The sequence below is a fragment of the Triturus cristatus genome, chromosome 5_2 (genome assembly GCF_964204655.1).
Source record: "Triturus cristatus chromosome 5_2, aTriCri1.1, whole genome shotgun sequence".
Taxonomy (NCBI): domain Eukaryota; kingdom Metazoa; phylum Chordata; class Amphibia; order Caudata; family Salamandridae; genus Triturus; species Triturus cristatus.
In genome coordinates, this window is record NC_140588.1 from 1072848966 (window position 1) to 1072861518 (window position 12553).

Consider the following 12553-nt stretch of genomic DNA (forward strand, 5'->3'; position numbering starts at 1 on the left):
ATTCGACAAACAACCTGCTAAACGGCAGGATGATCACCCGCAATTGCCCCAAACGGATGTGAGGGGATATGACGAGGAGTGCTCGCCCTCCGGGTGTCTAAGGACCCGGTTCCATTCCCCACACTGACGCCCATGCCAGAGACAGATGGACATCACCAGCTGGGGGTTTTGTGTGGCCTCAGCTATGATTCAAGAAAGGACAGTTCGAACATGTTTGCAGTTCCTGAGGTTCCTTTGACGCCAGGAGGACTGGGAAACGGGAGTGGAACTCCCAAGGGGGAAGGGACCTAGAGAAACCACCTCAGGCCGCGCCCAATGAAGTCCTCCCATTTGAGAGACTTTGTAGGGGAATGAGCCAGTTACTGAGCGTGCATTACCGTCCACATGTTGTCTTATTTCTCTCTCTCTCTCTGTATTTTCTTTGCTTTTTCCCTCTCTCTTTTCTTTTTGTACTCCCTCCCGTTCAGTTATTACTTGATGTGTTGGTACAGTGCAGGAGCTAATATGTTTTTGACGTCTGGGTAAAGGAGCAATGTTATGTTGGGATGGGCCATCCCACGGTTTGTATTTAACGAGAAGATTTGAATAATGGACCCCACCACTGTGGGCGATAATGGTTGTTGTGGTGACGTCACTGCAGAGTTAATACAAAGGTCCGGGGGAGACTGCCTTGTGGTTAGTTGTAAGTACCACTTAACCACTGTGTCATTGTCTTCGATATTCTTCAGTTGTGGGGCCTATCACTTACTAGGTGCCACCAACCGACGCAACACTAGGGACTGCAGTTGCTGCCCTGGAGGAAGAACTGATGGATTAATAAAGACGTGTTCCTCAACATACCGTCTTCTTTATAATCCTCTGATGAGTGTGGGAGGCTGGACAGAGTCATTCATCTGGCATGGTTAAGCCCCACAAATCCGCGTTTCCGAGCCAGGAAGAGGACATCAGTTTAGCATCTTGAGAACATCTAATCATTTCTTTGCTTAAGGGCTCCCAGCCTCCCAACAATGTTTTTATACTCACTGTGCTGCCGATGACATTCAGAGCTTCATCATAGTAGCCCCACACCTCTTCCAGTACGCACACTTCTATGTCCCCAACTCCCGTGGGCAAGGACAGCTGAATTAAGCTGTGCAAACATTTGCTGGAAAGAAACACACATATAAATACAATGAAAAACACAATTTATTTATAAAGTTTTATATAGCGCGAACGTGACCCACGAAGGTATCAGAGCGCTTTACAGTATAAGAACATAAATGGTTGAGGTGGTATACACGCATTCAAATGTGTCATTTTGTACAAAAGAAATATAAAAAATATATGAATAACAAAACATAGAGGACCGTGATTCTGCAGGACGTTGTACAATAGACAGTTATTGAACATTAGGGGATTGTGCTAGCAAACATACATATTATAACTTCTATCGATTCACAGTTGATATAAAATGTATAGATGACCAGGGGGACCCACAGCCAACTAAGCTTTAGACTACATACGATTATTTGGCAAAAAGGGCTGTGATATAAGTCTTACATACAGTAGACTCGCCCAATCCATCTGAGATAGGCAATGGTAATGGGATCTTAATGAAAATTAGGAAAACATATTCGTACACCAAGCATCGAGTTGGAGGAATAAAGATAAAAGAAATGCTCACTAAACTTTGGTTTTTGGGAGCAGCTAACATGTACTTGTACTTTCAGGAAACGAAAAAAGTCTATAATGATAGACAGAAAAAAACATAAGGCTGTCATGCATGCCACTTGACCCGATTGCGACAATTGGTTTTATTGTAGGTGTTTCCCACTGCTTCCTGCACAGCCAGGTCAGTATTGTCCTCTCGAGCAAGGAATATTTCATGGCTTCCCAGTGAAGCACAATATCCAGTGAGACCTCTACCCTGCGCCAGATTCAGACCAGGGATGCATCACGAGAAGGAGAAATGCCACTCAAAAGGAGGACTGGAGAACAATGTATGAGTGTATGGGGGAAGCAGGAGTCCTTTTCAGGAAGTGGAATGGTTTGAAAAGAATGCTGGCAGAAGTACTTTCCTAAGCGAGGGACAAAAAAGATTGTCTAGGCCTTTGTAGGAGAGTAGGGTCTGCTTTCTATGTTCACCCCCACTTTTTGCTTTTGCTTCACTGGTTTTCGACTTAGATGTGGCTGTGGGCCTGCTAATCAGACCCACAGCCCAGCTGTTCTCTCTCTAAATTCACACTATGTACTTTAGGTACATAACCCAATTGGTAAGGATCACCTTTTAGGGCCCTGTACAGTGTACCTTAGGTACCCAGGGCATAGGTGTACCCTAGACCTACCAGGGGCTGCAGCATGTATTATGCCACCCCTGGATGGCCTTCCATTATGACACAACTGGCTGATCACTCAGCTGGGGCAAGGTCGTGTAATCACCCCTTGCTTAGGTGTAGTATTCCTATACCTACCTTATATATAGACACATGGGTAACCTATCAGTCACTCCTATGGCAGGCCTTAACAATCCTGAAGGCAGAGTGCTTGGTAACATGTGAGATGGTGCTCTAGCATGAGCTGAGCCTGTCTGCAGCTTTCGGAACCATGTCCTTATAGCTGTTCTATGATATCGCCTACCATATACTCTTAAAGTGCCTTATAATCCTCGCGGTTATGGTAACTATGGTTTGGCTTTATCAAAACATGTCGTGTAAGGTGTCTAACACTTTGGAATACTACCCCCACACCATTTCTGGCGATGAGGATAGTATTCCTCCCTTCTAGAGGGAGAAGACATGTTGACGACCTACTACCCGGTTAAAGTTAACCAGAGCCCCAGCGTCACAAAATGGACGCTGCTGCCACAGACACAAGTCTGACCTCCTGCTGCTGGGAGTCCTTCCAGCGAGGGAGGCTTGGACAATAGGTTTCCTGCCTTGGGAGGTGCTAGCACCACCCTAGACAGGCCTTGGTGTATTGGGGCAGGGAGGGATGAATGAAACGAGACACTGCCTGGGGCCCACAAGGTGTCCCATGCATAGTCCAGTTCAAACCGGTGCTGGGGCACTCCAGCCCCAGTCTTGGCGCGAAACTGGACAAAGGGAAGGGGGTGTAACCACCCCCCTCCCTGGTCCCACCCATAGGAGGGACCTAGCAGGTAACCCAGCCCCCCAGATAAGTATAAGAGTGGGAGCTGAGTCCCTAGAACTTTGGATTATCCTGATAACTGAACTTGAACAGAAACTCTGGACCTTCGACATTCGACTACGGAAGAAGACTGAAGAATCTCGCTTGTGGCCAAGGAGTGGCCACCCTGTGCAAACAGGCACAATCAAGCGACCTGCCGTTTGCTTTGCTCAACGTTCTACGAGGAACCGACTGCAGAGCCCGACCAGCGCCTTGACTTCCAGACTTCTCCGACCCTGATCCACATCCACAGCAAAGCTGAGATTCGTGGAGGCGACGAGAGACGTGGGACCGGCTACTTGGGAAAATTGGCTACTTGCTTCCAGCGCAGCTTCTGAGGCATCCTCGAAGTTGTGCTCTGGGGATTGAGAAGCCTCAACCCCGAGCACCATCTGCACTGAAGATCAGCCCTCCACACTCCACGAGTTCTGTGTGGGGCCCTTCTGCATTTTCCTGCTCGACGCGTCTGTCCGGTTGCTTGCCCGTTGGCTAGTAGCCTTTGTGACGACGAACCTTTGACTTTCCACTGCTGGTGTGGCTCCTCCAGACTGGCCCTTGCTTCCCTGTGAAAGAGAAGCACCTCAGGCCTTCCTGGTCTGCGACAGAAGCGAATCCTTTATTCTGCGTGGGTTGCGCTTGCCAAGGCTTGTTGTGTCCCAACTCGACATCGACGCCGCCGACAGCAAGAGCCCTCATGGGTCAGCTCGCCTCCTGGTTCTGGTTGTCCTCGACGCCTCCTGGTACCCGTGGCTGCTGCGACAAGCTTCACCTCTTCACCTGCATCTTCCCGACATCGCCTGGTTCCTTCCTGGTTTCTTCCCGGCTCCTGGCTGGTGACCTAGACTCTGTCCCCTCTGCTTGCAGGTTTCTTCCTTCCTGATTCCATCCTTGGAATCCACCGGACACTCTTCACTGACTGCCTGTCAGCATCTTTTCTTCAGGCATCCATAGGAGTCGACGACGAAACCCGACGCAAGTTCACCCCTATGCAACCGCAGCCCGTGGGTTAGGTAACTTGAGTACTCCGGTGCTCACAAGGGTATTGACTATCCTAGTGTCTAGTTTCCAAGTCTCTAACTTCTAGTTCCTTCCGAAGTGTCCTAAAATTCTTAATTTCTAAATACTACTATTTCTATCGACTTTAACGCATTACGCGTGACTTTAACGCATTACGCGTGCACCTGAATCCCGTGGGCCTCCCACTGCCTAGCAACTGATAGGATAGTGTAGCCCCAGCGGTTCCCTAGGCCTAGGCCTAACCTGTGTTCGTGACAGTGGTTCTTATACCACTTACTTAGTATATGGTTTGCGTGGCCCCTAGGGCCTAACTGTATTACTTACCTGTGTGACTTATGTATGCTTAAATAAGACTGTGTTGTACTTACCTCGAATCTCATAAAGAGTGCTGAGGGTTTGACTATAATAAATACACTTTATTTTATATATATATCTGTTGTGGTGTCCTTTCATTTGGTATTCAAGGGGTTACAAATGGTATAACAGCTGGCTTCACATGCCATTCAGAGTTTAGCCTAAGACTGCTCTTGTCCATGCTACCACTAGGATAGCTGGTCTATAAGGTTGACTTTACAACCAATCACCATAAGGGTTGTTTGGACTGATACAAGGTGTACACTAGAACTAGTGACATCATATATCAGGCCAACTTCTCACAGCCTTGCTTGAGGTATTTTGTATCATCATCTTCATAATTCTTTATTCGGGCTATTCGCCCATAAAAGCACATAAAATACATACAAGTATTTAACTAAAATTTCAGTAATCCATCATTAGGTTAAATACAGATCGATTCAGGTACAAAATACCTACATGTAATGTACCATGAATAGGGCAAAGTTTGGGGAGCATTATAAATCTACCCCATGCTAACAAAAACAGGGTATATTATATTAACAATCACATTTCGTACCCCTGATGGCGAAGCTAAAAGAAACTATCTAAATGAATATAAAACCATTGGCAACAATTTTAAATGAAGGCCATTTTGATTCTACCGCATTTGTAGATCTGAGCGGGCTATGCGGCACTGCTGATAGAAACACTATCGATGCTGCTTATTCTACTGCCTCACTTCTTATCATCCAGCTACTTGGATACTGCACAAACAACTGTTTGCAACAGACCTGTCTGGAGTAGACGTACGGCTGCCTCGTGTTGGCGGCAGCCTAGTTGTTTGCAGGGGGGAATAATCCATGTGTCCCTAGGACGGGTTTAGCCCGGACAGAAAAAGAAGAAATGCGCTAGTGTTTTTTCTGATTTCTGGCAAACAGTGCTTGATGTCTTTGGTGGATTCCAGTTTGCTGTAAAACACATAATCGGTAATGTGCTGTAGCTAAATTTAAGAAAAAAGTACCCTTGCAGTCAATGGAGTAAAAATCCAAAAAAGATTCAAACAGTCTAGAAGATTTAAAATCTAAAAACCGAGAGGTAAGTGACCCATCAGTCTACATAAGCCCAGTATGCACCTTTGAGTGTGCTTTGGCTAAGTGGAGCATGGGGGTCGTGGGAGACCAGTATTCACCTACACCGATTTGTTTTAGCATGTTTTTCATGTAGAGCAACCACTTTATTTTAAACCATCTGTCCAGTGAGACCACCTCCTCCATAGCTCCACAATAGTCCTCCAACTCCATAGAATACTTCAGCATTCTCCATTACAATAATGATCTTAATTGGGCTATAAGTATTATTGAATTACGACCCTTATCTCGTCTTCGTGGTATTAGAGGAGTATTTTCAGGAAGATTGGTTCTAGCACTTAGAAATTTGTTCTCTGCAGTTCCCAGTCTAGCAAGGTTTGAGAGGCCCCATAATTCGGCTCCATAGAGTGCAGTGCCCTCAGCTTTCGCTCAGTACACCTTAAGTGCAGGTGAGATGGTCCTAGTTTGAGATGCTCTGTACTGTCTTGTTATGACCGCAGAGTGATGAATTAGATTTAAGATGCTCTTTTCTACTTGTGGGGCCCATGACATGGATTTAGTCAGCCTTATCCCCAAATAATCACTCAGTTACCCTCTCTAGAAGACAGCCCCTCAGCAATATTGATCCCCTAAAAGATTTGTTGGGGCTTAGGGTCATAAATTTGGTCTTGGAGTGATTTATTACAAGACCTCTATCAGCACAAAAGATTTCAAACTTGCTCACCAAGCGCTGTAGCCGCATAGGGGTCTTTGAAACCAGGAGAGTGTCATCAGCAAGACGTAGAAAAGAGGTTTTGCGGCCACAAAGACAGGGGCATCATTTAAACCGTCCTCCACAGAACGTGACACACCATTAAGGTATAAAGAAAAGAGGGTGGGGGTAAGGGCACAGCCTTGTCGAACACCATTCATAATGCCGATCCGTTCTGTCAAATCTCCACCGTGGCCCCATCTCACTTGGCCAGTATATACAAGATATTGTTTCGAACCCCATTATTGCTGAAACTATCCCATAGATGTGCCCTGGCAACTAGATCAAATGCCAATTTGAAATTGACAAAAACAAGACAGAGGTGTTCATTCTGTAGAACAACGGTTTTCCAATATATTAGGAGAAATCTAAAAATCTGGTCGATCGTGCAGACCCCTTTTCTAAAACCAGCCTGCAGTGGAGAAAGGGTCTTGTGGTCTTCTATCTAAGAATCTATTTTCCCTAGAATGTGTCTGGCAACGACTTTTTGGGCTACATCTATTAGGCTAATATGCCTATAGTTTAGCGGGGAGTCCCTCAAACCCTTTTAATAAATAGGCACAATTTGGGCCACCTTCCAACTGGTGGGAATCGTCCCCCCTTTCAGAAAATAATTTGCGAACTTATTGAAATTAAAGGCGCATTGGCCAGGAATAGGTAACCTGGGACCCCATAGGGTCCGGCAGCCTTGCGAGGGGCAATAGTTTTAATTGCGTCCAAAATATCCTTCATCTCAAACACCAGAGGGACTTCAGGGGAATGAATAACATAATTTGTCGCATAACATCAGCGATTAAAGAGCTTTTCTGTGCTCTATACAGATCAAAGAAATTGGCATGCCAGACCCCTAGCTGAATTGTATCTGAAATTAACCTAGATGGCCCTTTGTTACCATTTGCTACCAATTTTCAGAATGATCTCATATCTTTTGTCACAACTGCCATGTGGATGTCTTCCCATAGTTTTGCTTCCCGTTCCTTGTGTGCTAAGATGCGCCACACATGGTCAAGCCATTGCGCTATCGAGGGCGGGCCGCCTGCTTCCAGTGAAGTGCTACCAGTTGGCGCTCTGCTAAGAGCAAGTAACTAATAACCTTCCAGTCTGTGTGTGTCATGGCAATTAAGGCTGACCGGCGGATACCCAAAATGACAGTGAGAAAGGGATCGGATAGCCTATGGCATATTTGTTGTGGCCCAAGATTTCCTTACACAAAATGTGGTGATCACTTTACACGACCACCATAAATGGCAAAAGTCACCTGTGTCTTCTTTACCTCGCCAGCAGAGGGAGCTGGTACCTGGGTGGATAGTGGAGAGTCGGGCCGGTGTATAATACCATTGAAGCATTAATTTGTATGCTTCTCTCTGAAGGAAAGACTGCAGTAGGTTTTGGGTATAACTTGCCACAGGCTCCCATTGCTTAGTGGTTATGTCCTCATGAGTGTTGTTGTGCCATGCTGCATGGTAGGTGTGGGTGCGCGCTGGCGTGGTATGCTGGAGTGTCCTAGGTGTTGAAGATCAAACCCTTTGAGCCATTCAATGCTCTTACTATCTTTTCATAAAGGGTGTACGGTTAGGTAGCCGTCGGATAGGCCGAGCTGGTACTCTGCTTTGCATTGGTCAAAGGACTTCATAGCTTCTCCCTTGAAAAGTTTGCTGAGCGTCCACAGTTCCGATCGAAACATTAGCTGAAAGAGATGGGAGAAAGCGCCAGCTGAATGTCAGGGTTTCGTGCGATAGGCGTGTTCGGAGAGGGGATGGTATTCAGGCCTTTCCTGAGGGACACCTTGTCCCAGATGTCAAAGACTGTCCTGGTGGGAGTACCGATGTAACCACTACGCGGCCGGGCATGCCTGGGAGCCAGACCACATCCAACAAAGGTCAGCACACCACCGCTCGGTCCAAGTGGAACCAGTGCTTCTCACTCTCACGGACCACCCACTCAGAAACATAACATTGGGGAGAGGAGTTGGGCTAACGGCTAGGGCGGTCGACCTCGAATCTGAGGAACTGGGTTTGAGTCTCAGCAATGACACTGAACCTCCTGTGATTCTGGGCAAATCACTTAATGTCCCTGGGCCATATGTAGGAAACAGTTTTGCGATCGCAAATACTGCGATTCGCAGGAATCTGTGTATTTGCGATCGCAAAACATACTTGCCCTATGTAGGAAAGGGTTCCGCAGAATAAAAGAGCGAATCGCAAAATTAGCGATTAGCAAATTAGCGTAAAAAAGAATCTGCGAATCTGTTAGCGTAATCGCAGTCTGCATCCCAGTATTTGCGTAAATCGCTGTTACCGAATGCGCAATTTGCGAGTTCGCAAAATGTCATGCTCAAAAGACTCGCAATTAGCGATTCACCAAAAATCGCAATTTTGCACTTCCCAATTACCATCAACACTGAGCAGGTGGTAATCAACTGCAACCTATTTAAACAGGCCCACAATGCCACAGGGCCTTTCCACCATGGCTGGGCTGTACGTGATAGCCAGGAGGCTGCGAATCAGGGATGCCACACAGAGAAGAAGACGCCAGGAAAGGATCTACAGAGCACGCATCACCCTCCTCCAACTGACCGAGGAGGAGATCCATGTGAACTACAGGCTGCACCCACACAGCATCCTGGATTTAATAGCTGAGCTGACACCCATACTTGAACACCCCACACGCAGGGCACACTCCATTCCCACCCATGTTCAGGTTCTGTGCTCACTGCACCTCCTGGCATCAGGTAGTTTTCAGGGGGTCATTGCCACAGCAGGAGGTGTATCGCAAAGTGCACTTTCGCGCTTTTTCCACGCTTTCCTGGATGCAATGGTACAGAGGCTGCATCACCACATACAATTCCCAAGCACAGCACAGGCACTAGATCAGACCAAGCAGGAATTCTACCAAATTGCCCAATTCCCCCATGTCATTGGCTGCGTAGATGGGACCCATGTCGCAATCTCACCCCCATCACAGAATGAGTATGTATTTCGCAACAGAAAGTCATATCATTCCCTGAACGTCCAGGTAGTGTGTAATGCCCAACATATAATCACTGACATTGTGGCCAAATTCCCTGGAAGCACACACGACTCATTTATGTTTCGCCACTGTGCATTACATCGAAGACTCACAAATGGTGATTTTGGAGAGGGCTACCTGCTAGGTAAATGCATGGCAAACACACACAGAGGCAGTAGAGTGATGCAGTGGCAGGACACTATTGAACCTGAATCTGCTTATGCCCTGCAGGTGACAGTGCGTATGCTGTACGAGACTACATCCTCACACCGTACCTGAATCCAGCAACTGCAGGAGAGAGGAGGTACAACAGCGCACACAGAGCCACACGCTGTGCCATTGAGAGGACCTTTGGAATCCTAAAGACCCATTTTCGATGCCTCCATAAGAGTGGAGGAGCGCTACAGTACAGCCCTGAGACGTGTTGCAAAATGGTGGTTGCCTGTGCAATGCTACACAACATCGCTACCAAAAAAGGAACCCCAGTGGACCTCACAGACTCTGAATCATCAGATGAGGATGGACCAGCACCACATCGCGCTCCGGCAGGAGGTGCTGGTGCGGCTGCCGGACGCATGAGACGTGATGAGATAACACAAAACTACTTCTAAGTGAGTAATGATGACACGATGAAACTGATTGGTTATTTGCAGGGATGTTTATTTTTAAATTCTCACGCGTGGAGGTATCTCACGTTGTGACTTCAAAGTCCCTGCATGCACATGTTTGTGTCACAGTGCAATGACTTATAACAGCCACTGAGTCTACATGGACTGTGTTGCGTCACACATGGCCATTAGTCCCTTGTGTCCCTTCACCTCCTACGTGCACGGCCTGGTGCGCCTCGCTGTGTGTGCGCTGTGCCCTCCCTGGAGTCATCCTCCACTCTGCCCTGCCGTGAACTCCGGCGTCTGTCCTGTGGAATTGGGGGAGTGATGCTGCTCCTGCTCTATTGTTCATCAGTGTCCATTGCAGCAAGTGCACCTATGCCACCTGTGGCAGTTGCGCGCATCTGGTCCACCGCATGTGTGACCTGCACCAGGACACTGCCAACGTCCTGGCAGCAGTAGGCCATCTCGTGCTGCATGCTGACACATCTTCTGGCCAGCAGGGATGTGGCGGTTGACTGGCGGTTCACAGCCCTGGTGTATAGGTCCAGCCGTGTGTGTAGGCGACGTTGTTCCCGGCGCCGGGCTGCCCTGTCCCTCGCAATCTCCCTACACAGTCCCTCCAATGCACCAGTCATGGCCATTACTCCTGCTCGCAACTCGGTCATGTTGTGGTTATGTGCAGCCAGTTGCCGTTGTATTGACCTTATGCCCTTCACTTGCAGGCGCTGCTGCTTGAGCATGCTGCCCTCCAGGCCCGAGAACACCGTGTCCTCTTCAACAGGAGCAGTGCTGGTGGACGCCCGTGCCCTGCGTCTCATCCCTCTCCCTACTCTGGATTGTTCAGGGGACTGTGTTTGGTGCAGTCCTGCACGCTGCCTGTGCTCTGGCTGTTGCTCCTCTGCTGTGTCCGTTGCCTGTGCCTCCAAGAGTGGTAGTGGTGGGACAATATTGCGGCGCCTGCGTGGTGCTGTGTCAGCAGTTGTGGCTTCCCCCTGCTCCTTCTGGCCTGCCTCGTCCTCCATCTCAGGTGTTGCCTCGCATTCAGCCTCACTATCCTGTGTTGGTGGTGGTGCTGTGGATTGAATGACAGACATTAGTTCTGTGTCCTGTCTGTAATTTGTCATGCATTAGTTTCAGACAATAAATTCACATGGGTACTATCTATCTTTTCTATCTCTGCATGATGGAGTCCTTCCTATTCCACCTGTCTGTGTCTCACTGGCACAGTTATCAGTGCTTGTGACTACGTCTCCCATAATGCATTTCTGTGTGTGCTGTGTGACATGTACTGGAGTTGCAGTCAGGTTGAGTTTTGGGGGATGTGGGTGGTTTGGGGATGTATCAGGGGGTTTTGCCATGCATCTTACCTTGTCTGGTGTCTGTGTGTTCCGAGCTGTCCAGGTCAGCCACTCCACTCACGCTCTCAGGCTGCAATGTGCCCTCCACCAGCTCCTCCAGGGGCGTCGGTTCCGTTGCAGTGGAAGGGCCCCCACCGTTTTTTTTTGCCTCTGCCAGTCTTGTGGCCACCCTCTCCTTTGACCTCTGCCGCATGTCGGTGTGTGACACCGATGGCATTGACTTTCTCTTGAATGTCACTCCAGATCTTGCGCTTTCTGGCCTCAGGAACTCTCAGGGAACTTTTCCCAAACAGGAGATCATGGCTGGTGACCACCTCCTGTGTGAGGACCTCCAGCTCCCTGTCACTGAATTTCTGTTTCCTCTTCCTTGCTGGTTCCTCATGCTGCCTTTCTGTCCCCTGGGACTCCATTTGGCTTTTTTAAGAATGCAGAGCTGCACTGTTCTCCTCTCCACACAGGCTCTCACACAGCTACTGGCTCACTCACAGCTGCTGGCAATCAGGTGCAGCATGGGCAGTCACACTTCCTGGTTGTGATGTCATCATTCTGCACCTGAATTGCAGATTCCCAGAATTGCGATTCCTTAATAGCGTTTTCGCAATTAAGGAATCGCTATTAGGGTAATCGCTATATTATTCTGCGAATTTTTGGTACTCGCTAAATATTTGCGAAGATATACCTACATCGGATTTTGCAATTCTGAAATTGCGATTCGCGAAAAAACGCAATTTCAGAATCGCTAATTCTGTTCTACCTACATATGGCCCCCTGTGCCTGACAAAAATGAATGTGTGTTCTCATGTAACATAACTGGTGCAATGTAAAGCGCTCTGATATCTGATTCGGGTCAAGTTTGCGCTATATAAAACTCTGTAAAATTGTTTTGTTTTTTTAAACGCAGTAGGGGCGCCCAATAATACTCAAAAGATTAGGCCAGCCCTCCCCTGTCCTGCGGGAGCATCAACAAAGCATTAGCTATCTGGGGTCGTTTTTCATTCCAAATGAAAGTTCGAATGTTGCTTTGCAAACAGTATATCATCTTGTGGAATTGGCGTGGACAACTTCTGGAAAAGATAGAGGATACACAGGAGCACGTTCACCTTTATAACGTTTACACGCCCCAGCCAGATGAGTAGGGATTTCCACCTCTGTAAATCAGCCAGAATAGAGTGGCGGAGCTGTGGCCAGTTAGCTCGGGAACAGGAGGAAAGTGTATTG